The 23926-nt window shown below is 35.4% G+C and overlaps 1 pseudogene; it reads right to left on the bottom strand.

The window, feature by feature from the left end:
- Window positions 1-23147, bottom strand: part of LOC102813505 — a 54145-nt pseudogene extending 30998 nt beyond the window's left edge.
- Window positions 23148-23926: the final 779 nt, after the last annotated feature.

Raw genomic sequence — 23926 nt, 5'->3', positions numbered from 1 at the left:
ATATGTATGTATTATATAATACTCTTTAGTATGGATTGAAGGAGGCTTGGTGATTAAGTGATCAAATTCTTGGCTGTGAACTGCAAGGTAGGCAGTTTGAATTCACCAGCAGTTCCAAAGGAGAAACATGTGGCAGTATGCTTCCATATAAAGACTTAGAGAATTAGAAACCCCAGTGGAAGGTTTACTCTATCATATAGGGTCTTGTTGAGTTGACATAGACTCTACAACAGTGGACTTTTAAAATTGTATTTTTAATATGGATTGAAAGGAACCAGGTGACATAAAAATTAAGTTCTCAACTGCAAACTGAAAGGTCAGCAGTTTACACAATGGGAAAAAGGTGTGGCAATCTCATCTTTATGAAAGTAGAAACTCCTGTGGAGCAACTGGCAGGCTTGAACTGCAGACCTTGTGATATAAACTACAAGTGCTTTTCATAGAGAGCCACTGTGCTCTCCATGTACATCTAAGGTATTTGAAAATGTTATGCCTTTGGACAGGCCACCTTGACCTCAAAGTGATACTTTAACTATTTAACACTTCAAAGACATCTTTTTAAGAAGATCTGTCCAATGCAAATCAAAATCACAATAAGTTGCTTTCAGACAGCCATTAGGATGATTAATTCGAAAAAGAAAATTACAGAGAATGACAAATGTTGTTCATGATGTGTTGAAATTGGAATTGGAAATGTTCATGATGTGTTGAATGTTCATGATGTGTTGAATGACAAATGTTGTTCATGATGTGTTGACATTGGAGCTCTGGTAGCATAGTGGTTACGAATCGGGCTGTGAACCGCAAGGTCAGCAGTTCGAAACTACCAGCTGCTCCTCGGGAGAAAGATGAGGCGTTCTGCTCCCGTAAAGATTTACAGCCTCGGAAACCCTGTACAGGGTCGCTATGAGTCGGAACCGACTCCACGGCACATAAGAACAACAACAACAACAATCGATAGTAGGAATTCGTAATGATACAATCACTGGAAATCTGTGTGGTGTTCCCTAAAAACCTAAAGCTACCATATTATAATTCTAAGTTTATACCCAAAAGGATTGAAGCCACAAAGTCAAAAAAGAGAATTGCAGAACAATTTTCATAACAGCACTATTCACAATAGTCAAAAAGTGAAAAAAAAGCCTAAATGTCTATTAACAGATGGATGCATAAACAAAAAGTGATATATGCTTATAATTGAATATTAGTCAGTAGGAAAAATAGTCTTGATACATGCTCCAATATTGAACTTGAATGTATTATGCTTAGTTAAATAAGTCATTCAGAAAAGGAAATTATTCTATGACACCCCCCCTTATGAATAAAGACTAGCTATCAATGTGGGATCAATGAAGAAAAAGGAGTTAATTTTGATGAAAATTTCTCAATAATGATTAAGGGTAGGGTTGCATATCCAATTATTGTAATTGCTATAAAAATATTGAATTGGTGAAAGTTTTATGGTAGATTATTTACAATGACAAAAATAGGAGTAGCTGTTTTGTCTAATTAGGTACAACCAAACAACTCATGGGACTCGGTTTCCTTGGTTCCTTGGTTTAGATCATAGTTTCATGTGTCATACCAATTAATTGGCAGAATAATATGTTTAGTACTTCTGTTCTACCTCCTACTTCATTGGCAAAGAACAAGCACCAGGAATTGATGGAATAAAAATTGAAATCTTTCAAGAAAGTGAGGTGGCACAAGAGGTACTCACTCATCTATGCCAAGAAATTTGGAAGGCAATTTTCTGGTTGATTGATTGGAAGAGATCCATATTTGTGCCCATTTCAAAGAGAGGTGACCCAATGGAATGTGGTAATCATTGGACAATATCTTTGATATCCCATGCAAGTAAAGTTTTACTAAAGGTAATACAGAAATGGCTGCAAGCATGAATTGACAGAGAACCTCCAGAGGTTCAAGCCAGATTCAGAAGAGGCCATGGAAGAAGGGATATCATTGCTGATGTCCAATAGAACTTGGCTGAAAGCAGAGAATATCAGAAAGATGTTTACCTGTGATTTATTGACTACACAAATACTTCCAATTGTGTGAATAATCACAAGCTGTGGACAACATTGTGAAGTATGACTATTTTGGAACACTTAACTGTGCTCGTGAGGAATCTGTACCTGGACCAAGAGGCAGTTGTTCAAACAGAACATGGGAACACTGAATGGTTTAAAATTAAGAAAGGTGTGTGACAGGATTGTATTCTTTTACCATACTTATTCAAACTATATCCTATGCAAATAATCTGAGAAGCTGGGTTATATGAAGAAAAATGTGGCATCAGGATTGAAGGGAGACTCATTAACAACCTGTGATATGCAGATGATACAACCTTGCTTGCTGAAAGTGAAGAGGACTTAAAATGTTTATTGATGAAGATCAAAGAGCACAGCCTTTAGTATGGATTACATCTCCAAATAAAGAATACACAAATCCTTACAACTGGACCAATAAACAACATTCATATCAATGGAGAAAAGATTGAAGTTGTCAAGAACTTCATTCTTCTTGGATCAACTATCAACATTCATGGAAGCAGCCGTCAAGAAATCAAAGGACATATTGTATTAGGCAAATCTGCTGCACAAGACCCTTTTAAAGTGTTGAAGAGCAAAAATGTCAGCTTGAGGACTAAGGTGCACTGGACCCAAGCCATGGTATTTTCAATAACTTCATATGCATGGGAAAGCTGGACAGTGAATAAGGAAGACCATATATAGAAAAATTGATGTTTTTGAGTTATGGTGTTGGAGGAGAATATTGAGAATACCATGGGCTGCCAAAAGAACCAACAGATCTGTGTTGGAAGAAGTGCAGCTAGATCCTCCTTGGAGGCCAGGATGGGCAAACTTCATCTCTCATACTTCGAACGTATTGTCAGGAGGGACCAGTCGCTATAGAAGGATATCATGTTTGGTAAGGTGGAGGGTCAGAGAAAAAGAGGAAGACCTCCAGTGAGATGGATTGGCAAAGTGGCAGCATCAATGGGCTCAAGTGTGGCAACAATTATGAAGTTGGCTCAGAACCAGGCTGTGTTTCATTCTGTTGTGCATAGGGTCGCTATGAGTCGGTACTAACTCGATGGCACCTAACAACAACAACACGGTCTTAAAAGGAGTTCTAGTGTAGCACTGTGGGTTAATATTCTGGATTGTAAAGTTGTTTGAACCACAAGAAAGGTGGTTCAAGCTAACCAGCCACTCCTTAGAAATCCTATACAAGGTCACTATAGGTTAGAAACTACTCAACAACACTTAACAACAATAACATGTCTGAAAAGGAGTCCTGATGACCTCAAGGTTAGTGGTTCAAGCTCATCAGCTGCTCTTTGGAAACTCTATACAATGTAGTTATGAGTTGGAACCTACTCAATGACACTTAACAACAACAATAACAAGACTTTAAAGCTTTCATGTGAACCTCCATGGCACATTAATTGCTTTCTATTTACCAGGAAAAAATAGAGGAAGAAGTGTCAGGAATAAGAGGATGGTATGACAAGTGTGGCTAATTAATTGCCTCTGTAACCATGTGATAAGAAGAACTGAATTTTGTCTGGCTACCATTGTTAAACATTCCAATCAAATAGAAAATAGAAAAATCCTGATCAAAAGGGGAAACTTTAAATGAGAACTTTAAATTATCATAGACTCTAGAATTTCTGAAGACATGAAAGGAATGTAAAATCCTGAAACGAATACCCTGAGATAATACTGAAATCTTACACTTAAAATATCCCTGAAGTCTTCTTTAAGCCAAATAATTGTTTACTTTAACTATTTTTAAAGTCTGCATTGAGAATTATGTTATTTTAAGAACTATCAATATGGGATCAAATTAGAAACAACAATTTGAAAGGTTAAGTAGGAAGTGTAGAGGGTAGGGAGTTTGCATTAATGAGGGAGTAACAATTTATGAAAGATGAATGAGAAAGGATGCACAACTCAAATAATGTAATTGTACATGTAGCAAACTTGAATTGGTGAATGTTTTGGATGTGTATACTCTCAACAACAACAAAATAAAAATCAATAATATTGTCAATCTTTATATGAAATTTTAAATAAACATGAAATTTACATGTTCTAAAATGTGTTCAAGTTAAACGTATCTTCATTTTCACTTTTACAGTATTTTCTTTTTACGTACTGTTTTTGTTCAAGTTTAAATTTGGAAATTGAGGAATATTGCTAAGAATTATGCAAAAGTTTTGCTTGACTTGTAAAATAATTTGAAAAATAAAATTGAATTTGGTATGAACACGGTATTTGTTCAAAACTTTTTGGTATGAACACGATACTTGTTCAAAACTTTTTAGGTGATTTATTTAACAATTTAACAGATATTTTTATCATATCTATTATAAGTTTAAAAGGTCCTAGTGGCACTGCAAGATTGAAAGTTCATATCCACCAGCAGCTCCATGGAAGAAAGATGAGATTTTCTGCTCAGGTAAAGATTAATCACTTAGGAAAACCTATGCAGAGTCACTGTAAGTATGAATCACTTAGATGTTTGTGGGCTCTGCTTTATTTTCAGATAAAGTCTTAGTAATTTTCTGGGGCTGGAAGTAGAATACTTAAGATAACAAAGCAAAATATACTTTAATGGAATAAACATCCTAGTGGATGTATTTATGTATTAGAGATAATACTGCTGTGGTAAGGAGGTATAAACTTGTTAGCATTTATTAGTAATCTTTGAACTTGTTGTTGTTAAGTGCCGTCTAGTCGGATCCGACCCATAGCGACCCTGTACAGGGTTTCCAAGGCTGTAAATCTTTACGGGAATAGAATGCCTCATCTTTCTCCCACGGAGCAGCTGGTAGTTTCGAACTGCTGGCCTCAAGGTTCGCAGCCCGATTCGTAACCACTACGCTACCAGAGCTCCTTGAACTTAGGCATCACATATTGCCCATTTATCATATTGCTTTCCATATTATATTGCATGTCCTTGTATTGCTTTCCTTTCTTCTCACCCCTCTACAGAAGAGAATGATATCATATTGAAGACAGCGACCAAACCTTATTTATACATCTATCTTCTGAGCCAAGATAGTGGCTTGTCCATGATTATTATTGTTGTGGACCGTCAATTCAGTTCTGACTCATAGAAACCCTGTATTGGTTTGAATTGCCAGTGTTATGATTACCAGTCCAGCACTTATCCTACAGTTCCACTCCAGATCTCTTTTCCATGGTAAGCATTTAGTATTTAAAGTTTGCTGAGAATTGATCAACTTAAAGCAGGGAACTTTATTGAAAGAATTAATCACTCCTACTTAAAATAAGTTTTGTGCAGTCTTTGTTCTCTATATTTCTGTTCAATTTCTATTTTAGTTAAACTACAAAAAACCAAATAAGTGTGACAACAATGTTCAATGAAAACAGAACTACAGTGAGAGCATCAGCAAAGCTGAGACAGATGTAATGGGTCATGGCCTTGAGGAAGCAGATGCGCACTGAAGAATTCAGTGTGATAAGAATCTGCAGAGCACAAAACCAAAACTAGGGACATGCATTGGATATACTCAGGAAGAAATGGGAGAAACACAGCATGAACCATTGAAAAAATAAATAAATAAATAAATAAACTTGGATTTAGTTTAAACCAAGAATAGTATATCTTTTAAAGGAACTGCTTACAAACAATAGACTGTTGACATTTATCCCCAAGAACTGATGCTACATGAAACTTTTTCAGAAGTGTTTTGCCCATGAAAGTTATAAGGTCTATTATTGTGTCTTAGGTTTGGTTTGCAGTTAGATTCAAAACACTATTCTGGGAAACGTTAAATGAAAGAGGAAAGTAGATAATAGCTTATCTAGACTATTTTTCCCCAATCTAAATCCAAAAATAAAATAATTTATATTTATAACGATGCTTACTAATTAAATTCTGATCATTTAAATTTTAGCTTGCAATGTCTAGTGGATGGGTTTGATCCAACAACCTTTAAGATAGTGTTTGAGCACTTTGTACCATCAAGGAAGCTTGTTGTTGTTGTTAAGGGCACTTGAGTCCATTCTGACTCATAGCATACCTGTATAAGGTTTCCAAGGAGGAACTCATGGGTTTGAACTGATAACCTTGTCATTTACAGTCCAGTGCTGATCCTATAGCACCACACCAGAGTCCATTTGGGTTGTTAATACCTAGAATGTGTGCAGTGCAAACAAGGAAGTAGAATAATTGAGGTGGAGTAACTAATTTGGTGGTGGTGGTGGTTGTGTACCATGGATCCGGTTCCGACTCATAGTGACCCTGCATCAGGTTTTTGAGGCTGTACACCTTTACCTTTACGGGAGCAGAAAGCCTCATTTTCTGCTGCAGAACAGCTGGTAATTTTGAATTGCTGATGCTGACATTAGCAGCCCTATTCATAACCACTATGCAAGTTCTACAAAAACAGAAAAAGTAGTTTGCAATGCAAATGATTGATTTCATCCACTAGAGTCATGAAAGAAAGGAATGCAATCTACTTCCCTAGAGATTGTAGTTGTTGTTAAGTGTCATTGAACTGGTTCTAACTCATAGCGACTTTATATAGAGTTTGCAAGGAGCAACTAGTAGGTTTGAACTACTGATTTTGTGGTTTGTAGTCCATTGGTATCCTACATTACCACATCAGGAGTCCCCCTAGAGTTTACATGAAAGGTTCATATTCCTACCCTGTAACACATGGGCTTACCATGAGTTAGAATAGAATATATGGCAATGGGTAGCATCACAATTTTATGTGACAATCAAAATAGAGGCAATTCTCAAATTAGTGTCTGCATCTCAGATATTACAAACACAATTTCTAGTAGACATCATCATCTGAACCTCATATACATGCCATATTCACCTGTAACATAACATTCCTATAGCTGTTATTTTAGTTAGAGCCTCACTTTCCTTTCTTTCAAATCCCTCTTTATGGGGGCCTCATCTGACTCTAATATCTCCCCAATTAAAACATTAAGTTTTAAAAACTACAGTTCTCTTTTATTTGTTGCATTTTCTGTATATTTATGTTTATATTATATATACAAATAATGTGTATATATATTATATATTATAAATATTATACATATAAAACAATATAGTAGACATAGAATAAATATTTGTATTTGCTTGAAAAAATTAACCCTTTAATATGTAAAATATGGTGTGGTACAATTTATTGGAAGCCTCAAGATGGTATAAAACATTACCATGCTTAGCTACTAATAGAAGTGTGGAGGTTTAAGTCCAATGATAGACAATTAGGAAGAAATTTATGGCAATCTACATCTGAAGAATCATCCATTCAAAACACTATGAAGCACAATTATACTTTGGCACACATGGGATCATAATGAGATAGCAACTGAAGATGGTGTCAGCAATGTATTTGTCCAGGAAGATGTCTGAAGATTATAGTATTTCTATATGTAATACTACATAGTATATTTATGGACAAAATACTACATAGTTTATTGTTATCATTATTATTATTATTATTAACTCACATATGAAATGGAGAAAATAATGAAATTCAGAATAAAGGATTATGTATACTTAAATATATAGTTAGCATATTCAAAAAATATCACCTTTTTGGTTCAAATAATTGTATGTTAATTTTCATTGAATAAAACAATAAACATATATAGAAAAAAAGGAAAGATTGTGACATAAAATAGGTTTAAAAAAATGAAACTTACAATGCTTGTTTAAAATATTTTCTATAATTTACTAATAATACTAACCCTATTTTTAATTTACTACATTAGCTACCATTGGAATTGGTTTCTAGCATTTCCATGAGAGTAGCACTAGCTAATTAAGACAGACCCTATGTGCAAACTAATGATTTTCTAAAACTAAATTCTGATTAATAGCTAAACAGGAATTCATACTTAAATATTATTTCTTATTCTTGACATTAGGCACCAAATGAATGATATATGATAAAATGAAAAACTTCTGAAACAATGTGTGAGTATAGCCAAACTGCAAAGCCATTTGAACCACAAGGTCAGCGGTTCAAGCTCACCAGCTGCTCCTCAGAAACCCTATACAGGGTTGTTATGGTTCAGAACCAACACCATGGCACTTCACAACAACAACTATATATGTATATACATATATAGTGTATATGAACTGAACTAAGGAATTGTGTATAACAAATTATTTAATATTTATAAGAATCCAATGTTTTAACTCTTTCACCATTTTTCACCATTTGACAGATGAAGAAATAGAGTATTCAACAGATTAAAATTCTCAAGAATCTGCTTAAAAAATTTGTTGTAATTATTACATCACATAAAGTATTTTCAGAGTCCTGTTGTGGCACTGTTGGCTAATGTGTATAGGACTGCAAGGTCAGTTTGAACTGCAAGGTCCATGGTATAATCTCACCAACCGCTCCTTGGAAACCTTATATAGGATCGCTATGAGTTGGAACCTACTCAATGGCTTTTAACAACAACAACAATATGAATATTTTCTGATGTGGCACTCTAGGATAAGCACTGGACTGCAAACCAAAAGGTTGACAGTTCAAACCCACCAGTGAATCCTTTGAAACCCCATACAGAGTTGCTATGAATAGAAACCAACTGAAAGGCACTTAACAACAACAAAAATTAGTATTTCCTACACATGTGAAAATTTGAGAATAGCTTTTGAAAGTAACAAGGCAGCCTGTAAGTGGTATTTGATGGAAACTTGTGCAACTAAGCATTGCTAACCATTGCGAGGACTAAATAAAAAATCAAAAATTTAAGTCATCACAATGTCAGCTTATATGAAATAACTAGAGAAAAAACACTTTATTTTTCACTTTAATAAAATATTTTTTAAGATTTTATATTTCACTAAATATAAAACCAAATACAAATAAAATACAATTTTAAATATAAATTACCTATTTTCCATTGCTTTTTCCCCTTTATTTAGACATACTATATTGCTTTCTACTCCCGTAAAGATTTACACCCTCGGAAACCCTGTACAGGGTTGCTATGGGTCGGACCCGACTCGATGGCACTCAACAACAACAACAAAAATTTATTGTAAAGGATCTCCGGTAGTGTAGTGGGTTATGAATTGGGCTGCTAACCACAAGGTCAACAGTTTGAATTTGCTCTGGTAGCGTAGTGGTTACGAATCGGGCTGCGAACCACAAGATCAGCAGTTCGAAACTACCAGCTGTTCGTGGGAGAAAGATGAGGCTTTCTGTTCCCATAAAGATTTACAGCCTCGGAAACCCTGTACAGGGTCGCTATGAGTCGGAACCGACTCCACGGCACATAACAACAACTGCAGGAGAAAGATAAGGCTTTCTGCTCCCATAAATATTACAGTCTCAGTAACCCTAGACGGGTCCATTCCCTTAAAGATCTACAGTATTGAAACTGTATATGAGTCAGAACCAACTCTATGGCAGTAAGAATAAATATATATGGCATATGATATACGATGTAGCTAAATTCCTATTAGCAAAGTAGTGCAGTAAACTCCCCATCTCTTGAGCCTCAGGGACTTTAGAGTTTAGGAGTCTAGCAAAATGTGTGTCTTTTTTGACTTGTGGGTACTATCTCTATTTACATTTACTGAAATAGTATAAAGGAGAAAATTGGACGAAGTCCTGATTTGGATATTTTAAACTTAGAATTGCTCATTAAAATTTATGTGAAGTTGCCAAGTAGTCAGCTTGTGGTAAGTGAAGAGTTCAAAATGATTGAAAATACAAATATGTAAATCTTCAGTTAACATAGGAGTATATAAATATGTAAACTCAATGCATGCCTCTTGTCACTATGATGCACAGAATTCACATTTAGATGCATCCTTTCCTCCAAAAAAAATAGCGGTGGTAGATAAATATAAAGATGTCAATGGGGACATGGAGAGGGGGAGTGGCTGAGGACTCTAGATTCATCAACTAAGAAGCGAAGGCCTAAGAACTGGTGGCCAGTAGCAGACTTGCAGAATGTGCCCTTTGGAGATGTAAATTATTATATATGTCTGAGTGGATTTTTGTTTGTTTTTAAAAAGCTAAAGTGGATAGAGAGAAATACTGTTAACTGATGGTACATGGAGGTGATTATAATCATTGTAATGAAACAAGGTGTATGATGCGTTGAATGTAAAACTGATGATATACCCTGTAAACTTTCACTCAATCCACAATAAAGCCTTAAATTAAAAAAAAAAAAAGTCAAATAGCAGCTAAATAACTGTTCATGAACCCTCGAACAATATAAATTCATTGGCATTCCAAAAACAGAATAGAAACACACAGACAGTAGTGGGTTATAGTGGACATGTGGGTATGGTTGGGGCATGGGAGAAACTGAGGCAATTGTGCTAGATTAGACTTCTTAAAGCAATAAATGAGTAAGGGAAATATAATGGAATCCAAAGGACCTGAGCTTGTATCATCCATTAAACCTAGAATTCCTGAAAGTGAAAGTGGTTGAAAATAAATGAATGAAAAAAATGAACATAAAGCTCATATCCCACCTGGAATTAGAGACCATTTCAAGAACAGTTTTGATGCATTAGACACTAATGAACAAACACCAGAAGAATTGTATGATGACATCATGAACATCCTACAAGAAGAAAGCAAAGGGTCATTAAGAAGACAAAAGAGAAGGAAAATATAAAGATGGGTGTTAAAAGGTTGTTAAACTTGCTTGTTGGGAGCAGTTGAGCCAAAGGTCCCTGACTTGGGGGTAAGTTAACCGAAGGATTGCAACTGAATAGTTGTGGTCCAGAAACTTGGGTTGCTTCCAAGTCAAAGTTCCCCCCAACACTGAGGAACTTGCAGAGCTGCCTCTCAGGTCTGGGAACTTGCAAGGTCTTTCCTTGTATTTAGCTATGTCCTTTGGCTCAGCCTGCACAACATTCTAGCCACCCTATCTGTGTTTCCCTAGCAACTACATTCTTCTGATAAAGTCCCTCTTGCTGCATGCATCAAAACCCCAGATGTTATTATTTTCCCTGGCCCCAATCACCTCCCCTTAAACTGTGTATAAAATAAACTTGCTGCTTAGTTCTGTGTCACAGTATCTCCATCAGAGTGCTGTAGCCCACCTGGTTCTAGAGTGCTGTAGCCCACCTGGTTCCAACTTTGATATATTTCAATTGTGTCTTGTGTCTTTCTTTTATTGCTCATCTCTGGTTGCTCCTGTTGTTGTTGTCAGGTGCCATCGATTCGGAACCGACACATAGCGACCCCATGCATAGCAGAACGAAACAATGTCCGATCCTGGGCCAACCTCACTACCGCTGCCACATTTGACGCCATCAATGATGCCACCTGGCTGTTCCATCTCATTGGGGGACTTCCTCTTTTTCTCTGGCCCTCCATATTCCCCAGCATTATATCCTTCTCCAGTGACTGTTCCCTCCTGACATGTCCAAAGTATGAGAGGCGAAGCTTAGCCATCCTGGCCTCCAAGGAGCACTCTGGCTGCACATCTTCCAAAACAGATCTATTGGTTGCTCCTACTCAGGTTTAATCTCCCCATTGAGGGCATGAAGTATAGCCAATTGTCGGACGTGGCAGTTGGCACTAGTGTTGGCTCCAGCAGTTGTGCTGGCTCCAGCATTTGCTCTCAAACCTAGAGACACTGAAGCAACTACAAGAACTGAGGAAGTAAAAGAATTGAAAAGGAAATTTCACAGGAAAATTCAAAAAGGCAAGGTATTATAATGAAGTGTGCAAATACCTCAAGTTAAAAAACCAAAAGGGAAGAAAATCCTCAGCATTTCTCAAGCTGAGGAAACTGAGTAAAAAGCCAAGTCTCAACTTGCAATAATCAATAATATTAAAGGATTGTATGTGTAAAATATTGAATGATGCATAAAGCATGAAATGAAGATGTAAGGAACACACAGAATAACTGTACTAAAAAAAAAAAAGATCAGTGTTCAACAATTTCAATAGCCAATGGTACTGAAGGAAAAAGTTCAAGATTCACTAAAGGCATTGGCCAAGAACACTGTGGGAACTGATGGAATACAAATGGAAATATTTCAAAAAACAGATGCAGCACTGGAAGTGCTTACTCAGGAAATTTTGAAAACAGCTACCTGGACAACTTATTGGAAACCATTCATATTTGTGCCTATTCCAAAGAGAAGTCACCCAACTTAATGTGGAAATCATTGGACAATATTATTAATGTCCCATACAAATAAAAATTTACTAAAGAGTATTCAAAAGAGGCAGAATCAGTACATGGGAACTGCCAGAGTGTCAAATCAGATTCAGATGAGATTGTAGAACAATTGATATCATTGCTGCCTTCAGCCGGATCTTGGCTGAAAGCAGAGAATACAACAAAGATATTTACCTGTGCTTTATTGACTATGCAAAATGTTTTGACTATGTAGACCATGTAAAGCTATGGACAGCACTGAGTAGAATGAGTATTTTGGCAAACATAATAGTGCTCAAAATGACCAAGAGGCAATTGTTGAAACAGAACAATGGAATATTGAATGGTTTAAAATTAGGAAAGGTGTGCACAAAGATTGTATTCAATATGTATGATGAGCAAACAATTTGAGAAGTTATATTATATGAAGAAGAATGTGGCATCGGGAATGGAGGAAAACTAATTAACAACCAATAATATGCATATGATACAACCTTGTTTGCTAAAAGTGAACTTAAAATACTGATAAAGATCAAAGACCATAACCTCTAATATGAGTTGCATCTCAAAGTAAAGAAAACTAAAATCCTCACTACTGGACCAATAAATAATATAATGAGAAATGGATAAAAGCTTGAAAGTGTCAAAAACTTCATTTTGCTTGGTCCCACTATCAACACTTACAGAAACAGCAGTCAAGTAATCAAAAAATATATTGAAATGGTCACATCTGTTGAGCAAAACCTCTTTAAAGTGTTCAAGAGCAAAGGTATCAGTTTGAGGACTAAGATGTGCCAAACTAAAGCCATGGTGTTTTTAACAGCTTCTGATGCATATGAAATTTGAAAAGTTAATAAGGAAGACCATTGAAGAATTGATGCTTGTGAGTTATGGTGTTGAAGAAGAACATTAAGAGTTACCTGGACTATTATAAGAACAAACAAATCTGTGTTTGAAGAAATATATCCAGAATGCTCCTTAGAAGGCAGGATGGCCAGATTTGTCTCTCATACTTCAGACATTTTATCATGAGGGACCAGTCTCTGGAGAAGGACATAATGCTAGGTAAAGTAGTCAGTCAGTGAAAAAAAGGAAGACCTTAATGTGATGTATTGTAGCAGTAGCAGCAATGATGGGTTTAAAGTTATCAATGATTGTGAGACTGGCACAGGATCAGACAGTGTATATGCTTGCTGTTAGTTGGAACTGACTCAATGGCACCTAATAACAACAATACACTACTGAACTCCCAGAGGATCAAGAGATGGGAGGTTTACTGCACTCCCTTGCTAAGAGGATTTTAGCCACATCCTGTATCTTTTGTTGGTTTGTGCCTGGTCATGAAGAAAAGAAAGAAAAAGAAAAGACAAAGGGGAAAAAAGGAAGGAACCAATGATGCAAAAAAGCAAATGAAAAGAAAAACGTAAAATAGCAAACAAAAAGAGAGACAGAGACATATTGAGTCATGGCATTTAAAGTTATGAGTTAAATGCTTGCAGCAATCTATAATTAAACTGTGAACTGGTAGAAACAAAACACAATTTCTGTAAAATAAAAGACAAGTTTCATTTAAATTCAAAGATTTCTAAATCAAGAAACAACAAAATGAAAGGTAAAAATAACCTTCCAAAGAGACATAAGTACACACACTTTATATTCAAGTTTATAGAACCATGCAGAGTCAGGGGAAAGTACAAAAGTGCATTTTGTTTTTTTATACTTAACACACTCTGTAAAACTAATTTTCCAAGAATTTCTGTTGGGTGTATTACTCAAAATTAACCTCAGTCCTCTGTGTTCCAGAGATGGTTCCTGTAATAATCTGTGTTGACTATCTCAGAATTTTTCAAAATAATTTCCTCTGAAAATGAGTATAGTCATGGGTGGCAACCTGGTTTGGCTCTGTAGAATAAGCACTAGATTGCTAACCTCAAACCTTGCAGTTAACACCCACCAGTCACTTTTTGAAAGCCCATACTGGGTTGCTATGAGTCAGAACAGACTCACTGGCACCTAATAACAACTGCAACATAGTCATGCATTATATACTCCAAAAAGCAGAAGCAGGGACGTGAGACAAAATGGAGTAAGATTTGTGTCTGTCAACTATTTTAGTTATATTATGCACTTCAACTTTTTTATTGTTCTTTGATTGAATTAATTTCAAATTAAATTTAAGGAATGCCAAATATTTTGGATTAATGATAGGATAAAATATATGGGAAAGATGGGTATATCTACTTGTTAACTTAATGAAAAGGCAATGAGTGTATAATAGGAATAAAGAGAAAAATAGAAAAAGTGAAGGAATAGCAATAGCTGAGATAATTATTGCTGATAGAATTCCAGAATTAATGAAAAACATAACTTCTCAGTTTAAAGACACAATCTTAGTCAATTAAATTCAGAAATAGTTGCATAGAGAAGTGGCTGTGCAGCAAATTTCAAGAGAATAATACTGAAAATAATGGAAATAAAAATGCACTTTAATAACAATAATGAACCATAGTTTATCATTAAATATCTGTCATTGTAGAATAAACACTGGACTGCTAACTGCAAAGTCCTTAGTTCAAACCTACCAATTGCTGCTAGGAAAACCAATACAGAGTTGTTATGAGCCGTAACCTACTCAGGGGCATTTAACAACATCTTCCACTGACAGAAGAATAAAACAAAGATAAACTACCGTAAGAGAGACTATCATTTTAAACCAAGAAACAGAATGAGGAAGAAATAATGAACAAAGGACTTAATAACAGCATGGAGAAATATGAGCAAGAATAGCCTTATAAAACATAGGAAATAATTGCTAATTTGTAGTAGGTTGAAAATCGTATTGAAATATTATAATTGTGATAAAGTAAAAAATTTAATATGATATTATAGCTAACATCAAAAATTATATGTGTGAATTCAAATGAAGTATGATAATAATTTTGTAATTTTATTGTGGAAGAATAATGATTCTTACTATTGCTATATTCTAGACATAGAATGATGCTAATATTCTATAGATTCAGAATAAAGTATATCATCCAAAGTTTTGTTAAAACACAAATCATATTAAACGAACAGAAACTGATTGAAGTTTATTTAATATACAATTAATCTAAATTGTAAATCAATTTAATATTTTCTTAGAGAGGCAAAAATGTTTAGAAGATGTTCTTAGATGCCCTTCAAACACTTCTGAAAGTTCCAATTCATAAAGAACATATCCACGATAGCATGGAACACTACCAGCTCCTCCACCATCTTCACAATTGTTACTCTGGAACCCACTGCCTTTGCCACTCTACCAATCCATCTAGTTGGGAATCTTCTTCTTTTTTGCTGACCCTCCACTTTACTAAACAAAATGCCATTTTCAAGGGACTGTTCTCTTCTGATAATACGTCTAAAGTATGAGAGATGATGTCTGGCCATCCTTGCTTATAAGGAACAATTTGTCCGTACTTTTTCCATGACAGATTTGTTGGTTCTTCTGGATGTCCATAGTACTTTTGATATTCTTTGGTATTAGCATAATTCAAATGCATTGATGCTCCTATAGTCTTCTTTATTCACTGTCTAACTTTCACATGCAAAAATCTCTTATTAAGAATGAATATTCCTAGTCTTGGATTACTAGTTCTACAGAGATGAAATGTATACCACAGAGTTTAAGAAAGAGCTTCTCTCCTGTCAGCCTCTGTCTTTAACCTAAGAATTATATGTATTTTCTGTACTGTTTGCTCAAATTTTATTACATATAAGTAGGGTGAGTTGTGAAGATAAGGCAGAAAGTAGCATATTAAATTAAAATAGACATTTTTTTTTTTATAATTTGCTTTTTATAATTACATTCATTTTTAAAGTAAATGATCTGATAATAATATCTGTTTCTTCAGTATTCTTTTCTAATTACACAAGCAGTATTTATCTCCAGAATGACAAAAATCAATGTAAAAATCAGCATTATTTTTATAGGATATTTTCTAACATGTTGGATTTATTATTTGTTTTCTCTCTTAAATATATAATTTTTAAAATAAAATATTTTGATTTATGACAGAAAAGTGTGCATGCAATTATAATCAGGATTATAGAACTTATTATAACCACTTTTTTAATCTTAAATATATAATTTTAAAAATAAAATATTTTGTTTTATGACAGAAAAGTTTGCATGCAATTATAATCAGGTTATAGAACTTAATATAACCACTTTCTAGGGGCACATTAAAGAATTATTGATGAATATAAAATCTACTCTTCAATAATTAATATCAGCCTACTTTATAATACCAGTGCAATGGATGCAGGTTTGATAGTCACAAATGAATGAATTGTACCTTTTAAAAAGAAAGTCATTGGTATATTTGAATTAGAATATTTTTCAAATGGACTCCTGTGACCTTAAATGCTCACTGAAAATTATGAGCAATTTAATCATTTGTAAGAGAAAGTCCATTACAATGCCAGGATAGAAGCCACAAAGAACTTTATGTGAGGATAATGCATGCCTTAAATTGAACATGAACATCCTGAAAATAAGTACAGTCAATGGAGCGATTATGTAATGTTCTCAGTTGGAATGATAATCAGGTCTCCATTTTACGTTCTCTAACAGCTAGCATAAAATATACACAGTATTTACCAGTGGTTATAATTGGTCCCAAGATGTCACTTGGGAGTCTGCCTCCATCTGGATATTATGCCATTAAATAGACACCTCCCTTAGTTTGTTATAATAGCATTATTTAATATATGAATAATAGAAAAAAACCATATACATTGACAATTGTATGGTGTAATAATAATAATGAAGTAAATATAATATTTAATCATATTATTCTCTACAAAGAACTGACAAGGATACTAAAATTAGTTGACATCAGTTTTTTATGCATAATAATGTACTTTTCCAAAAAATTACATTTTTTTGAGGGGGGATATGTTTATTTGAAATATTATTTATATTGAATTTATAAATAAAATGTAGTTATTTTGGAAAAGATATTGTATTTATATAACATTTATCTTATATTTTACTTACATTGTAAATAATTTGACCATATTTACTTCCTGATTAGAAATCTTCTATACAATATTTGATACAAGTCAATATTTTTGTCTATTTGTTTCAGTGCCACACTTTAGTGCTCAGAATAGTTTTTGGAGACCCTCAATAAATCATTGCTGAATGACTATTAAAACATTTATTGAATTAGTAAGAAACATCCCAATATAGACATTAGAATAATCTCAGAAAATACTGATACTGATTTTTTAAAAATTGGGAATTTTCTCCCAGCTACATACACACACAATCCTTTTGTGGTGCTGTGGGTTAATGCTCCAGACTGCAAAGCCATTTGAACTGCAAGGCTGGTGGTTCAAGCTTACCAGTTGCTCCTCAGAAACCCTATACAGGGTCGCTATTGGTCAGAACCTACTCCACGGCACTTAACAACAACGATATACACACACAAAGACCTTGGGTGGCACAAGTGGTTTTTGAATGGTTGCTAAGCTAAAGGTTGACAACTTACACACACTCAACATTTTCACACACACAAATAAAAAAAGCTATACAGCTGCTTCTATAAAGATTACAGTCATGAAAATTCTATGGAATAGTTCTTTTCCATAACAGTTGGAGTTGCCATGAGTCAGAATCAACCCTGCAAGCATTTTTTTTTTCTTTTGAAAATACACACAATAAAAAGTTTGAAAAATTTATAACATTTTATCTAGAATTTATACACTAGTACTTTTAGAAACAGCATTTTTATTCAAATAGCAGATCTATGTTTCTACTGAAATTGCCTGGTTAGTTATGAAAAACTAAGAGGGAGGTAATTTATTTGAACTATTTTAACAAGTTTCAGTGAATTTCTAAGAAACAAACAAAAAATCTATGTTAGAGCAATTTTCCTGCAGCTGTACTTAACAAACAAATTATCTCAACTTGCAATGTTGACATTGTTTAATCAAGAATGTAAATAGGTCACTCTCAGCTGAAATTTCAGTTGTGCTGAGCAATTTTATTTCTTATCCTCAATTTATTCTTGATAACAATGAAATAACCAAAACTCTGAATCCTTTTCTTTTGTTTGCTGCAATGACACTAATAAATATATTGTTGTTGTTGTTATTAAGTGCCGTTCAGCTGGTTTTGAAAAACAGTGACACTTCATAAGGTTCCTGAGGAATAGCTTGTGGGTTTGAACCAACAACGTTTCAGTCAGCAGTGTAGTGCTTATCCTACAGAGCCACATCAGGACTTCAATGAGTGCCTCCATGCGATGTTAATGGGAAAGAGTATAATTGTTTTGCTTGTTTTAATCTTGTGTACTTTTAAAGTGAAAATTCATGCCTTTCATTAATTCTAGAATATCCTAAATTAATACATTTTAACATATTTTCACTTCAATGATGTCTGTATTTGTTCTCTGGTTTTAAGACTTAAATTGTACAAATGATTGTTGTTGCTAGGTGCCATTGAGTCGGTACTGACTCATAGTGACCCTATGTACAACAGAAGAAACATTGCCCGGTCCTGGGCCAACATCACAATTGTTGCCACACTGAGCCCATTGATGCTGCCATTTTGCCAATCCATCTTACTGGGGATCTTCCTCTTTTTCTCTGACCCTCCACCTTACCAAACATGATATCCTTCTCCAGTCTCTGGTCCCTCCTGACAATATGTCCAAAGTATGAGAGATGAAGTTTGCCCATCCTGGCCCCCAAGGAGCACTCAGGCTGCACTTCTTCCAACACAGATCTGTTGGTTCTTTTGGTAGCCCATGGCACTTGTAATATTCTTCTCCAACACCGTAACACAAAGCATCAATTCTTCTATGGTCTTCCTTATTCACTGTTCAGCTTTCACATGCATATGAGGTTATCGAAAATATCATGGCTTGGGTCAGGCACACCTTAATCCTCAAACTGACATCTTTGTTCTTCAACATTTTAAAAAGTTCTTGTGTAGCAGATTTGCCTAATGCAATATGTCATTGGATTTCTTGACTACTGCTTCTATGAGTGTTGATAGTTGATCCAAGAAGAATGAAGTCCGTGACAACTTCAATCTTTTCTCCATTATTAATAATGTTGTTTAATAGAACACGTCTTTCTAACTTCTTTGTTTCTCAACATCTGCTTAGTAGTTTCTATTTATTTTGCTCTGGATGATTTCCTCAAACTTACCTTGTTGGTGTTCTTAGGTACCATCCAATTGGAACCAACTCAGAATGACCCTATGCACAACAGAACAAAACACTGCCTCGGCCTGTGACATCCTTACAGTTGTTGTTATATTTGAGGCCATAATTGTTGTCTCTATGTTAATTCATCTCGTTAGGATTTTTCTCTTTTTAGCTCATCCTCCACTTTACCAAGCACAAAGGTTTTCTGCAAGGACTGGTCCCTTCTGACAACATATCCAGCGAATGAGAGATGAATCTTATCATCCTCACTTCTAAGGAGCTTTATGATTGTCTTCTCCCAAGCCAGGTTTGTTCTTACGGCAGTCCATGATACTTTCAATAATCTTTACCAACACTAATTCAAATGAATGGGTTCTTTGATGATATTCTACATTCATTATCCAATTCTCCCATGCATATGGTGGTGATGGTTTTGTGCCATGGAGTCAATTCCTACTCATAGTGACCCTGTACTGGGTTTCTGAGGCTGTAAATCTTTATGGGAGCAGAAAGCCTCATCTTTCTTCCACGGAACAGCTCGTAGTTTTGAACTGCTGACCTTAAGGTTCACAGCCCGATTCATAACCAGTATGCTAATACCATGGTTTGGGTCAGGCATAACTTAGTCATCAAAGTGGCAGCTTTGGCATTTGATACTTCAAAAAGGTCCTTTGCAGCAGGTTATACTAAATAAAAACATTGTTTGATTTGTTGACTTCTGCTTTCATGGGTGTGGGTTATGGAACCAAGCAAAATGAGGTGTTTCAAAATTTCATTCTTTGCTCCATTCATACTTATGTTTTTGGCATCTGATTATCTCAGCTTGTTGATGAGTATTACTCCAACCCTGATGCCACTTTCTTCTTCATGTAATTCAGTCTCTCAGATTATTTGTTCGGCATACAGACTAAATAAAACATACAACATTGGGGAATAACACTTGTTTTAGGTGTCCCCTTGTTCTGTTTGTGCAACTAATTCTTTGTCTATGTACAGATTTCTCATGAGCATGGTTAAATATTCTGGAATAACTATTATTGGCAATATTACCCATAATTTGTTAAAATTCACACAGTGAATGCTTTCGCATAATCAATAAAACAGAAATAAATATCTTTCTGGTATTCTCTACTACAAATCATCTAACTTAGAGTTTAATATTATATTAGCCAAGGTCATGTAGACTTCATAAGACAGGATGAAGAATGTTCTTTCTATTAATTTTCCATACAAGAGATTGAGAAATACTTTATTTATTATTATTACCTATTTTTTCTTCAGTAATTCATGAAAATTTACAAGTGCCATTTGTGCTTAATACATTTTAGAGAGGGTGAAGATGTAAATTACACATTAAGTCGTCTTAAATTGTTATGTTTGTATTATCTATAGATTTATGAGTATTTTAATAAGATTTTTATTTTGTTTAGGTCTAAATAAATTTTGGGGAAACATAATGACATTGTAGGATAATATGGGATTGTGAATTGTAAGGTCATTGGTATGAACCCACAAGCCACTCCTCAGGAGAAAGATGAAGGTTTCTGTTCTGGCAAAGATTTTTAAAAGCCTTAGAAACCATAGAAACTGACTCAACAGCACTTAACAATAACAAATACATCTCTGTTTTCTAAGAATTTTCAGTGTTTTGTTCTGTTGTACATAAGGTCAGTATGAGTTAGAACAAACTCCTTGGTACTAACAACAAAATACTTTATTTAATGTAGATTTCCTATGTTAATACTGTTAACTGTTTTTTTTTTTTTTAATTATTTATAATATAAGCTCATTCTTTTAATATTTGTGATCATATGTGACTTACCTTTTATCTCTCTGATATTCAACATTTATGGCTTTACTGGTATTTATTTATTGATTGATAGATATTTTTCATGAGTGTTGTATCATATTTTTATTATATAAAGAACTGACATTTGATATGGCTGTTGTTATTGTTAAGTGCTGTTGAGTCGGTTCTGACTCATAGCAACCTTGTATAGGGTTTCTGAGGAATGGCTGGTGAGCTTGAACCACTGACCTTGTGGTTCAAACCGACCTTGCTGTTCAGTGTATTAACCCATAGCACCATACCAGGACTGGTGGTGATGGTGGTAGTTATGTGCCATGTAGTCTGTTCCAACTCACATAGGGACACTTTATAGGGTTTCCAAGGCTGTAAATCTTTATGGGAATAGAAAGCCTTATCTTTCTCTTGAGGAGAGGCTGGTAGATTGAACTGCTGACCTTTCAGTTAGCAGCTCAGCTTGTAACCCACTATTCTACCAGAGATCTTCAAATCAGGACTAGAGTAGTGAAATTGGTAAAATGTATCGCAGAAGTCCTGTATAGGGTCGCTATGGGTTGGAACTGAATCATAGCACTTAACAACAACAATCACCCATGCTTGGTAAAATGGAGAGTCAGTGAAGAAGAGGAAGACCTCCAACAGGATAGACTAGCACAGTGGTAGCAGCAATGGACTCAAGTGTAACTAAGATTGTAAGATTGGCCAGGGCCAGGTAGTGCTTAGTGCCATTGTGAATAAGATCGCTATGGGTCAGTAACAACTCAACAACAACACCTAACAGCAAAACAACAACAAATCCTGTTGCAGATCGTGTGTAGACTGTACAGGCTGCAGGCTCTGAGGAAAAAATTCTGGCCATTGGTAGTCAAAACAAATTGTTTTTAATCTTAGTATTTAGTTATGTTTATAATTAAATGCAGACATGAGACCTTATTATCCACAGAGAAATATTAAAACCTCCTAAAGCCAAGACTAAAGGTTTCAAAGGTCAAGCCTTTCTCCAACGGATTAACTGAAAATAATTTAGCTACTTCCCGGTCCTTTGTTCTACAGACAAAGAACCCATCTTCCCTAATCTCTTTTCCAGGTGCAGCCCATTCACCTGGGCAGCTCGAGTCTTCCTGCAGGCCTGACTCAGGGAGCCAACACAGCAGGACTCACCCAAGCCTTTTGTCCTTCTCTTTCACCTTCCTCCAACTGAGCTCAGGGGCTATAGATATGTTAATTGAGCCTGAGAAACCAAGTTGCGGGCCTGGGATTCGAACCAGCAAAGTACGATGTAAAGTTACCTGAGTGTCTGGAAAATTACTGATGTTAGCTGTATCCTGTTTTAGTCCCTCCCAGCTTAGTGTGAAGCTCCTCCCCTAAATAAAACAGAGGCCCAGGCCAGCCCAGGTGTGCATTACAAGTTGGAGGGCATGCAGTAAAGATTGCAGGGCAGTGAGTTGCTACCTGCAGAGGCCACGATGCCTGTAATCCCAAGTCTGCCCACCAGTGATGCATCCACCCTGGTTTCTGCGTGCCTCCTTGTCTCCCTCCTTTTGTCTGTCTGTGTATTCTTTCGCTATCTCTATCGCCGCTGGAGCTCCCCTCCTTGTGAACCAAACACTCGTGAACAACACAACTATGTCGAGGTCAGTCCCCAGCAAAATCCCCCATGAGGAGCTCTAATATAATGGAATTAAATCCATGAAGAAATCTGCCATAAGCAGACAATCAGTTAAAAGGTAGTTCCCTTGGGGCTGTCCTTCTTTCAATGTACTGGACACCCTAGAAGAAGCTTGCTTGCTTTTTTCTGGGTCTGTTACCTGACTTTCAGGCCTTTAGATTTGAGCCAGTGACCTGCTAGATTGTCTACTGAACCTGGGAGTCATCAGTAGTTTGGCAGTAGCCTGGCATCTTACCTGTTAACCTTGGATTCATTTGTTTCTGCAGCCATAAGTCTGTTGTCTGATCTGCCAACATTGGGTTCATGAGTTCTTGCAGCTGTGTGAGTTAGGAGAATCCTTCAACCTAACATCTGACCCACGGACTTTGAACTGGTCCACCTTTACAATTGTGTGAGTAATTTCCTTGATAAGATGTCCAGTGTATGTGGAAAATATGAAATCACACCATCCTCATATCTAAGATCTATTCTCGGTTATTTCTCCCAAGACAGATTTGTTCCTTCTTCTTGCAGTCCATTTTATAGTCAATATTCTTTGCCATCATCATAATTCAAATGCATCAATTTTTCCAGTCTTCCTTATTCATTGTCCAGCTTATACATATGGTTAGTTACCATTCTGCTTTCTATACACACATTAGAGTATTTTGTAATGCATACACTCAGTAATTAAATCATTCAGACAATATCACTTGATCACAATGAAATAAAATTATGTGAATATTAAGCAAGATAATTAAAAATGTAACTATGAAATCTCTGTTTTAAATTAAGCAATACATTTACTACTTGGCTGTGTTTCCAAAGAAAAGTCAATATGAAATTAAATATTATTTTTAAATGAAGGGTATAGATGGTAGGTTTTATTTAGTTATTGTAGACTTGAATGCAATTATCAACTTTTGTTGTTGTTGTTAAGTGCCTTAGAGTTGATTCCAACTCATAGTGACTCTATGAGTTTCTGAGGAGCAGCTGGTGAGTTTGAACCTCAGGCCTTGCAGTTCAAACTGACCTTGCTGCCCAATACCTTAGCCCAGAGAGCCAAACCAGGACTCCTTATCAACCTTTAGGGTTTCTGATTATT

The sequence above is a fragment of the Chrysochloris asiatica genome, unplaced genomic scaffold, assembly GCF_000296735.1.
Source record: "Chrysochloris asiatica unplaced genomic scaffold, ChrAsi1.0 scaffold00225, whole genome shotgun sequence".
In the NCBI taxonomy this organism is placed as follows: domain Eukaryota; kingdom Metazoa; phylum Chordata; class Mammalia; order Afrosoricida; family Chrysochloridae; genus Chrysochloris; species Chrysochloris asiatica.
Note: the sequence above shows the minus strand (reverse complement) of the source record. Positions and strands in the feature narration are given on the sequence as shown.